The sequence below is a fragment of the Phacochoerus africanus genome, chromosome 1 (assembly GCF_016906955.1).
Source record: "Phacochoerus africanus isolate WHEZ1 chromosome 1, ROS_Pafr_v1, whole genome shotgun sequence".
Taxonomy (NCBI): Eukaryota; Metazoa; Chordata; class Mammalia; order Artiodactyla; family Suidae; genus Phacochoerus; species Phacochoerus africanus.
The window spans coordinates 106503933-106512338 of record NC_062544.1 but is presented as its reverse complement, the minus strand read 5'-3'; the positions used below and the strand labels follow the sequence as shown (position 1 = coordinate 106512338).

General features: G+C 41.9%; 1 protein-coding gene across 4 annotated transcripts in view; it reads left to right on the top strand.

The window, feature by feature from the left end:
- Positions 1-979: 979 nt before the first annotated feature.
- The window catches only part of SEC22C (SEC22 homolog C, vesicle trafficking protein), a 42232-nt gene continuing 34805 nt past the window's right edge, over positions 980-8406 (top strand). For all 4 annotated transcript variants that reach the window (XM_047771037.1, XM_047771047.1, XM_047771029.1 and 1 more), the window contains exon 1: positions 980-1086. The gene's annotated coding sequence lies outside the window, so the exon portion shown is untranslated. The remainder of the gene's footprint in view (positions 1087-8406) is intronic.

Genomic DNA, 8406 nt, shown 5'->3' with positions numbered 1-8406 from the left:
CTCTAAAGACAAAACATTTATGCTAAGTGCCCACACGCTGCAAGTCTGCTAGTACAGAATGCTTTGATTTATCACCCAAGACATGCGCTAGGTCCTTTTGCCACGAACCAAGAAATCCTGGCTAAACATATTTAATGAAATATACAAGAGGAGATAACCTATTAATGATACACTAGGATTGGGAAATATAGACTATACAAATCCAAAGCTCACTGTACAGAGCGAGATACCAGAAATCTGATTTGGGAGTGTTTGCCCCCTAAAAAACTGAGATAGTTAAAGTCCAAAAAGGACTGCACCGTTTTTCTTGGCGCTAGGCTTGGCATGAACGCTCAGTTCGGGGGTACAGGGGGGCATGGGGTTTGAGAGGACGAGGCCTGTACTCAGATTAGGATTGGAGTATCCAGGGCCCCCTATTCTCCACAGATTCTGGCTCAGGAGAAAAGGGACAGCTGACTGCGCCAACCAACTCCCAAAAAGGCTTGGGGGAGGGTTGATGAGGGTAGACCCCTCCCCTTTCCCAAGGCAAGCCCAGGCCCGGCAGGGCTCCTCAGTCTCCCGGCTCACCCGGCTCTCGGTTGATCTCGATGTCGAAGTGGCACTGCGGCCGGTCCTGCGCCCCCATCGCGACCGAGGCAGCGGTAAGAGCTGGGACAGAGGGGAAGGAAAGCGGTCAGGGCGGGAGCTAGGGCGGGGGCTGGGGCGGAGCCCGCGCCACAGTTGCCTCCCGCTGGCCTGTTGCGACAGCGCCGGAGGCCGAGACAGTGCTCCCTCTCACCCCGGGCCGCCCGGCTCCCTTGGAGCGCGCACACACATGCAGACGAGCTTTTCACCTTGCAGGCTTCCAACCTGAGCAGCTCCGCGTGAGAAGAAAAGAAAGCGCTGCCACCGGCGCCGGACCTCAACGCCACTTAACGGACCACCAACATCCCCCACCGCCCCCTGGTCCGGCCTCCCAGTGCCACGCTAAACCCCGCGAGAGTCGGGACAAATACCGCGAGAGCACGGTCTCGAAGGAAGTGATTAACCTAAGGGAGTACGCGTACGTGGGCGTGCCTGGGAGCTCAAGGAGCCGCCAGCTGAAAGGTTCTTCTTTTTTGCCCCGCCTCTTTCTCCCTTTACGTTGGAAGCAGTCGCCCAATCTGGGAGCTCTGGACACGCCTGCGCTCTTTACTTCCTGTCATCCTTTCCGAAAGGCAGTGTCTACGCATTTGCCAATTTCGGGAGGCTACCTTGTTGTGTACACCTCTGAGAGACTTGTGAGAATTAAGTTCTTAAGGTTTAATGAGCCGACAGAGCTTTGGCTTTTGTTTTTCTCAGGAAGTAGTTACGATACCATCCTGTTAGACCGTTTGTCTCACTTCAAAGGCCCTTTAGGTTGACGTGTGCTTCCTGTTTTGGCGTCTGCGTTAGTTAGGTCCAAGTTCATTCTACCTCCTTTGTGAAGTCAGTTCAAGACCTTTCCCTTTACTTCAATCGCGTTCTTCATCTTATTATAGAATGCAAGAGTTCTGGATACTAATGCGTTTTGGTTGGTTGGTTGGTTTTTTTTATTGTTGTTTTTCTTTTGATTTTGTCCTTTTAGGGCCGCACCAGCGGCATATGGAAGTTCCCAGCCTAGGGGTCCATCAGAGCTGTAGCTGCTGGCCTACACGAGAGCCACAGCAACGCCAGATCTGAGCCTCGTCTGCGACCTACATCACGGGATCCTTAACTCAGTGAGCTAGGCCAGAGATCTAACCCGCAACCTCATGGTTCCTAGTTGGATTCGTTAACCACTACGCCAGGAGGTGAACTCCTGGATACTAATGTGTTCTTAAATGCTGTATATGTATGTTCTAAATGCGAATCTTTTGTTAGGTTTATATAGCTGGGAATATTTTCTCAATCCGCGTGCCTTGTCTTTTCATTGTTTTGACAACGCAAAGCAGTTTTTAATTTTTGAAGAAGTTAATGATCTTTTTTTTTTCTTTTATGGTTTGTGCTCCTTGTGTAAGAAACGTCTGCCTACCTGAAGCTTGTGAAGATTTTCTTCTGTTTTTTTTTATATTTAGATTTTTTTACTTGAGAAGTTTTTTTTAATCACTCAATGAATTTATCACATCTGTAGTTGTATAATAATTATCACAATCCAATTTCACAAGATTTTCGTCCCACAACCCGAGCACATTCCCCCCACCCCCCAAACTGTCTCCTCTGGAGACCATAAGTTTTTCAAAGTCTGGAGTCAGCATCTGTTCTGCAAAGAAGTTCCGTCTGTCATTTTTTCGGTTTCCACATGTCAGGGAACATTTGATGTTGGTGTCTCATTGTATGACTGACTTCACATAGCATGATAATTTCTAGGTCCATCCATGTTGCTAAAAATGCTGGTATTTCGTTCATTTTAATGGCTGAGTAATACTCCATTGTGTATATGTACCACATCTTCTTGATCCACTCCTCTGTCGATGGACATTTAGGTTGCTTCCATGTTTTGGCTATTGAGAAGAGTGCTGCAGTGAACATCGTAGTACATGTGTCTTCGTGAGTCATGGTTTTCTCTGGATAGATGCCCAGGAGTGGGATTGCTGGATCAAATGGTAGTTCTATGCTTAGTTTTCTGAGGCATCTCCATACTGTTTTCCACAGTGGTTGCACCAATTTACAATCCCACCAACAGTGTACTAGGGTTCCCTTTTCTCCACACCCTCTCCAGCACTTATTGTTTGTAGACTTTTGGATGATAGCCATTCTGGCTGGTGTAAGGTGGTACCTCAGAGTGGTTTTGATTTGCATTTCTCTGAGAAAGACTGATGTTGAACATCTTTTCATGTGTTTTTTGGCCATCGGTATGTCTTCTTTGGAGAACTGTCTGTTTAGATCTTCTGCCCATTTTTTGATGGAGTGTTTATTTTTTTGGTATTGAGCTGCAGAAGGTGTTATAAATTTTGGAGATTAATCCCTTGTCAGTCAATTGATTTGCAAAGATTCTCTCCCATTCTGTGGATTGTCTTTTCATTTTGTTTAGGGTTTCCTTTGATGTGCAGAAACTTAAGTTTAATTAGGTCCTAGTTGTTTATTTTTGTTTTTACTGTCATTACTCTAAGAGGTGGATCCGAGAAGATGTTGCTGTTATTTATGTCAGAGAGTGTTTGGCCTATGTTTTCCTCTAGGAGTTTTATAGCGTCTGGTCTTATATCTAGGTCTTTAATCCATTTGGAGTTTTATTTTTGTGTATGGTGTCAGGGAGTGTTCTAATGCCATTCTTTTCCATGTAGCTATCCAGTTTTCCCAGCATGACTTATTGAACAAGCTGTCCTTTGTCCATTGTATATTCCTGCCTCCTTTGTCATAGATGAGTTGGCTGTAGGTGCGTGGGTTTCGTTCTGGGCTTTCTATCCTGTTCCACTGATCTATATTTCTTTGTGCTAGTACCATGCAGTTTTGGTGATTGTTGCTTTGTAGTATAATCTGAAGTCTGGGATCCTGATTCCTCCAGATCCATTTTCCTTTTTCAGGATATCTTTGGCTATTCTGGGTCTTTTGTGCTTCCAAGCAAACTTTTAACTATTTTGTTCAAGTTCTGTGAAAAATGTCCTTGGTAATTTGACAGGGATTGCATTGAATCTGTAGATTACCTTGAGTAGTATAGTCATTTTGATAATATTGATTCTTCCAATCCACGAGCATGGTATGTCTTTCCATCTATTTGTGTCCTCTTTGATTTCTTTCATCAGTGTCTTCTAGTTTTCAGAGTACAGGTCTTTTGTCTCTTTAGGTAGGTTTACTCCTAGGTATTTTATTCTTTTGGATGCGATAGTAAATGGGATTGCTTCCCTAATTTCTCTTTGTGCTCTTTCATTGTTAGTGTATAGAAATGCCATCGATTTCTGCAACTTTGCCAAATTCATGGATGAGCTCTAGCAGTTTTCTGGTAGAGTCTTTAGGATTCTCTAGGTATAGTATCATATCACCTGCAAATAGTGATAGTTTTACTTCTTCCTTTCCAATTTGGATTCCTTTTATTTCTTTCACTTCTCTGATTGAAATGGCTAGGACTTCCAAAACCATGTTGAAGAGTAGTGGCGAGAGCAGACATCCTTGTCTTGTTCATGATCTTCAGTGGGAATTCTTTCAGCTTTTCACCATTGAGAATGATGTTTGCTGTGGGTTTGCATACATGGCCTTTATTATGTTGAGGTAGGTTCACACTATGCCCACTTTCTGAAGGGTTTTTATCAGAAATGGGTGTTGGATTTTGTCAAAGGCTCTTTCTATGTCTATTGAGAGGATCATATGATTTTTATTCTTCAGTTTGTTAATGTGGTGTATCACACTGGTGGATTTGTGGACATTGAAGAACCCTTGCATCCCTGGGACAAATCCTGCTCGATCATGATGTACAATTCTTTTGATGTATTGTTAGATGAAGTTTGTTAGTATTTTGTTGAGGATTTTTGCATCGATGTTCATCAGTGAAATTGGCCTGTAGTTTTCCTTTTTTTTTGTGGTATCTTTGTCTGGTTTGGTATCAGGGTGATGGTGGCCTCATAGAAGGAGTTTGGAGTATCCCTTCCTCTGCAATTTTTTGAAATGGTTTCAGAAGGAGAGGTGTTAGCTCTTCTCTAAATGTTTGATAGAATTCGCTTGTGAAGCCATCTGGTCCTGGACTTTTGTTTGTTGGAAGAGTTTTACTCACAGTTTCAATTTAAGTTCTTGCGATGGGTCCATTCATGTTTTCTATTTCATCTTGGTTTAGTCTTGGAAGATTGTACTTTTCCATTTCTTCTAGGTTTTCCGTTTTATTGGTGTATAGTTGCTTATAGTAGTCTCTTATGGTCCTTTGTATTTCTGTGATGTCTGTTGTTACTTCTCCTTTTTCATTTCTAATTTTATTGATTTGAGTCCTCTCTCTTTTTTGCTTGATAAGTCTGGCTAGGGGTTTATCAATTTTGTTGATCTTTTCAAAGAACCAGCTTTTCGTTTCATTGATCTTTTCTATGGTTTTCTTTGTTTCTATTTCATTGATTTCTGCTCTGATGTTTATGATTTTTTTCCTTCTATTAACTTTCGGTCTTGTCTGTTCTTCTCTCTTGAGCTGCTTTAGATGTAAAGTTAGGTTGTTTACATGGGCTTTTTCTTGTTCCTGAGATGGGCTTGTGTTGCTCTAAACTTTCCTCTTAGGATGGCTTTTGCTGCATCCCATAGGTTTTGGAGTGTCATATGTTTGTTGTCATTTGCTTCTAGGTATTTTTTAATTTCCTCTTTGATTTCTTCATGATCCATTGGTTGTTTAGTAGCATGTTGTTAAGTCTCCACGTGTTTGTGTTTTTTGCAGTTTTTCTTGTTGATTTCTAGTCGTACAGTGTTGTTGTCGGAAAAGATGCTTGATATGATTTCAGTTTTCGTAAAGTTACCGAGGTTGAATTTGTAGCCCAGGATGTGATCAATCTTAGAAAATGTTCCATGTGCCCTTGAGAAGAATGTGTATTCTGTTGCTTTTGGACGGAATGTCCTATAAATATCTATGAAGTCCATCTGGTTTAATGCTTCATTCAGGGCCTGTGTTTCCTTACTGATTTTCTGTCTGGTTGATCTGTCCATTGCTGTAAGTGAGGTGTTAAAGCCCCCCACTATGATTGTGTTATTGTCGATTTCTCCTTTTAAGGTTGTTAGCAGTTGCCTTCTATGTTGTGGTGTGTAGATATTTAAAATTGTTACATCTTCTTTTTGGATTGATCCTTTGATCATTGTGTAATGACCTTCTATGTTCCTTAAAACATTCTTCCTTTTAAAGTCTATTTTGTCTGTTATGAGTATTGCTACTCCAGCTTTCTTTTGATCCTCATTTGCATGAAATATTTTCTTCCATCATCTCACTTTCAATTTGTATGCATCCCTAGAAGTGAAGTGGGTCTGTTGTAGACAGCATATATATGGGTCTTGTTTTCATATCCATTCATCCAGTCTGTGTCTTTTGGTTGGGGCGTTTAGTCCATTAACATTTAAGGTAATTTTTGATATGTATGTTCTTATTGCCATTTTATTAATTGCTATGGATTTGTTTTTGTTGCTCTTTTTTCTTTCCTTCTTCTCTTGTTCTCTCCTCTTCTGGTTTGATGACTGTCTTTAGTGTTGTATTTGAGTTGATTTTTCTTATTTGTGTGTGTATCCATTGTAGATTTTTGGTTAGCAGTTATTTTGAAGTTTTGATGTAAGAGGCTATATGTATATGAGATTGTTTTAATTTGTTGTTCTCTTAATTGCAGGTGCATCTCCAGTGTCCTGCATTTGTACCCACCTCTTCTCATGATTTCTGATTTTGGTGGCATAATTGTGCATGGATGATTTCGAATCTTTACTGTATATATACCTTTACTGGTGAGCCTTGTCATTTGTGGAATTTATGTTTCCTGTTGCTGTCTTTTCTTTTCTGCCTAGAGAAGTTCCTTTAGTATTTGTTGTAAGGCTGGTTTAGTGTTGCTGAATTCTCTTAGCTTTTGCTTATCTGTGAAGGTTTTGATTTCTCCTTCCAATCTGAATGAGAGCCTTGCTGGGTAGAGTAATCTTGGTTGGAGGTTTTTTCCTTTCATCATGTTAAGTATATGGTGCCACTCCCTTGTGGCCTGCAGCGTTTCTGCTGAAAAATCTGCTGATAACCTTATCGGGGTTCCCTTGTATGTTACTTGTTTCCTTTGCCTAGCTGCTTTCTAGATGTTCTCTTTGTCTTTAATTTTGGTCAGTTTGATTAATATGTGTCTCGGGGTGTTCCTCCTTGGGTTTACTTTATATGGTACTGTTTGTGCTTTCTGGATTTGAGTGAGTAGTTCCTTTCCCATGTTAGGGAGGTTTTCGGCTATTATCTCTTGGAATATTTTCTCTGTCCCCTTCTCTCTCTCTCTTCTCCTTCTGGCACCCCTATAATACAGATGTTGGTGTCCCAGAGTTCTCTGAGGCTCTCTTCATTTGTTTTCCATCTTTTTTCTCTTTTCTGTTCTGCATTCATAATTTCTACTAATTTGTTGTCCACCTCGCTTATTTGTTCTTCTGCCTCCTGGATTCTGCTGTTAGCTGCTTGCTTCTAGTGAATGTTGTATTTCTGTTAATTGTATTTTGCATCTCTTCTTGTTTAAGTTTTATATCTTGTATCTCTTTGCTCAGTGTTTCCTATAACTTACCCATCTCTGCCTCCAGTTTATTTCCAATGTTTTGCATCATCTTCAGTATCAACAGTCTAAAGTCTTTTTCCTGGAGGATGAGCATCTCCTCATCACTTAGCTGATTTTCTGGGTTTTTTTCTTTCTCCCTCACCTGAGTTATAGTTCTCTGTCTTTTCATTTTTATAGGTTTTTGATGTGGTGACCTTTTTACACATAATAGACTTGTAGCCTCTCTTACTTCTGGTGGCTGCCCCCCTTGTGGCTGAAGTTGGTACAGGGGCTTGCTGTAGGCTTTCTGATGGGAGGGACTGATGCCTGCCTATTGATAGGTGGAGCTGATTCTAATCCCTCTGTTGGGTGGGGCTTAGTCTCTGGATGGGCTTAGAGGTGGCTGTGTTCCTGAGGTGTCTTTAGGCAGCCTGTTTACTGAGGGTCAGGGTTGTGATCCCACAAGGATTGTTGTTTGCCCTGGGGCTTCTCAGCGCTCATGGGTGGGGCCAGATTTTCCCAACGTGGCCACCTCCAGAGAAAGGCACACTGCTGAATATTCCTGAGAGCTTTGCTTCCAATGTCCTTCCCTCACAACAAGGCACATTCACCCCTGTTTTCCCAGGATGTCCTCCAAGAACTGCAGTTGGGTTTGACCCAGATTCCTGTGGAGACTTTGCTTTGCCCTGGGACCCAGTGCACATGAAAATGTGTGTGTGCCTTTTAAGAATGGGGTCTCTGTTTCCCCCAGCCCCATGGAGCTCCTGTGCACAAGCCCCACTGGCCTTCATTTCCAGATGCTCCAGGGGCTCTTTCTCCCCATGCCAGATCCCCACAAGTGAGAGTTTGATGTGGGGCTCAGAACTCTTACTCCTGTAGGTGAGTCTCTGTGAACCAGTTACTTTCCAGTCTGTGGGGCTTCCCACCCAGGAGGTTGTTTATATAACGTAATTGCCCCTCCTAGCTCTTGATGTAGCCTCCTCTTTGTCTTCTGGAATAGGATATCTTTTTGAAGGTTTCTGGTTCATTTTCTTGAAGATTGCTCAGCCTTTAGTTGTGAATTTTGTTGTTTTTAGGAGATAAGTTGAATTCCAGTCCTTGTCTTTACCATCTTAATCCCATCTCCTCTCTTCTGTCTTCTTTTAGAAGTTTTGTAGACTTTAGAAATTACAACATGCCTCAGGTGCAGTCAAAAGAAAAAAAAACCCAAAACAAAACCCAACAATTTCGTAGTGTTTTAGGTGTAAGTCTATGCTTTATTAGAATTTTTTGATAT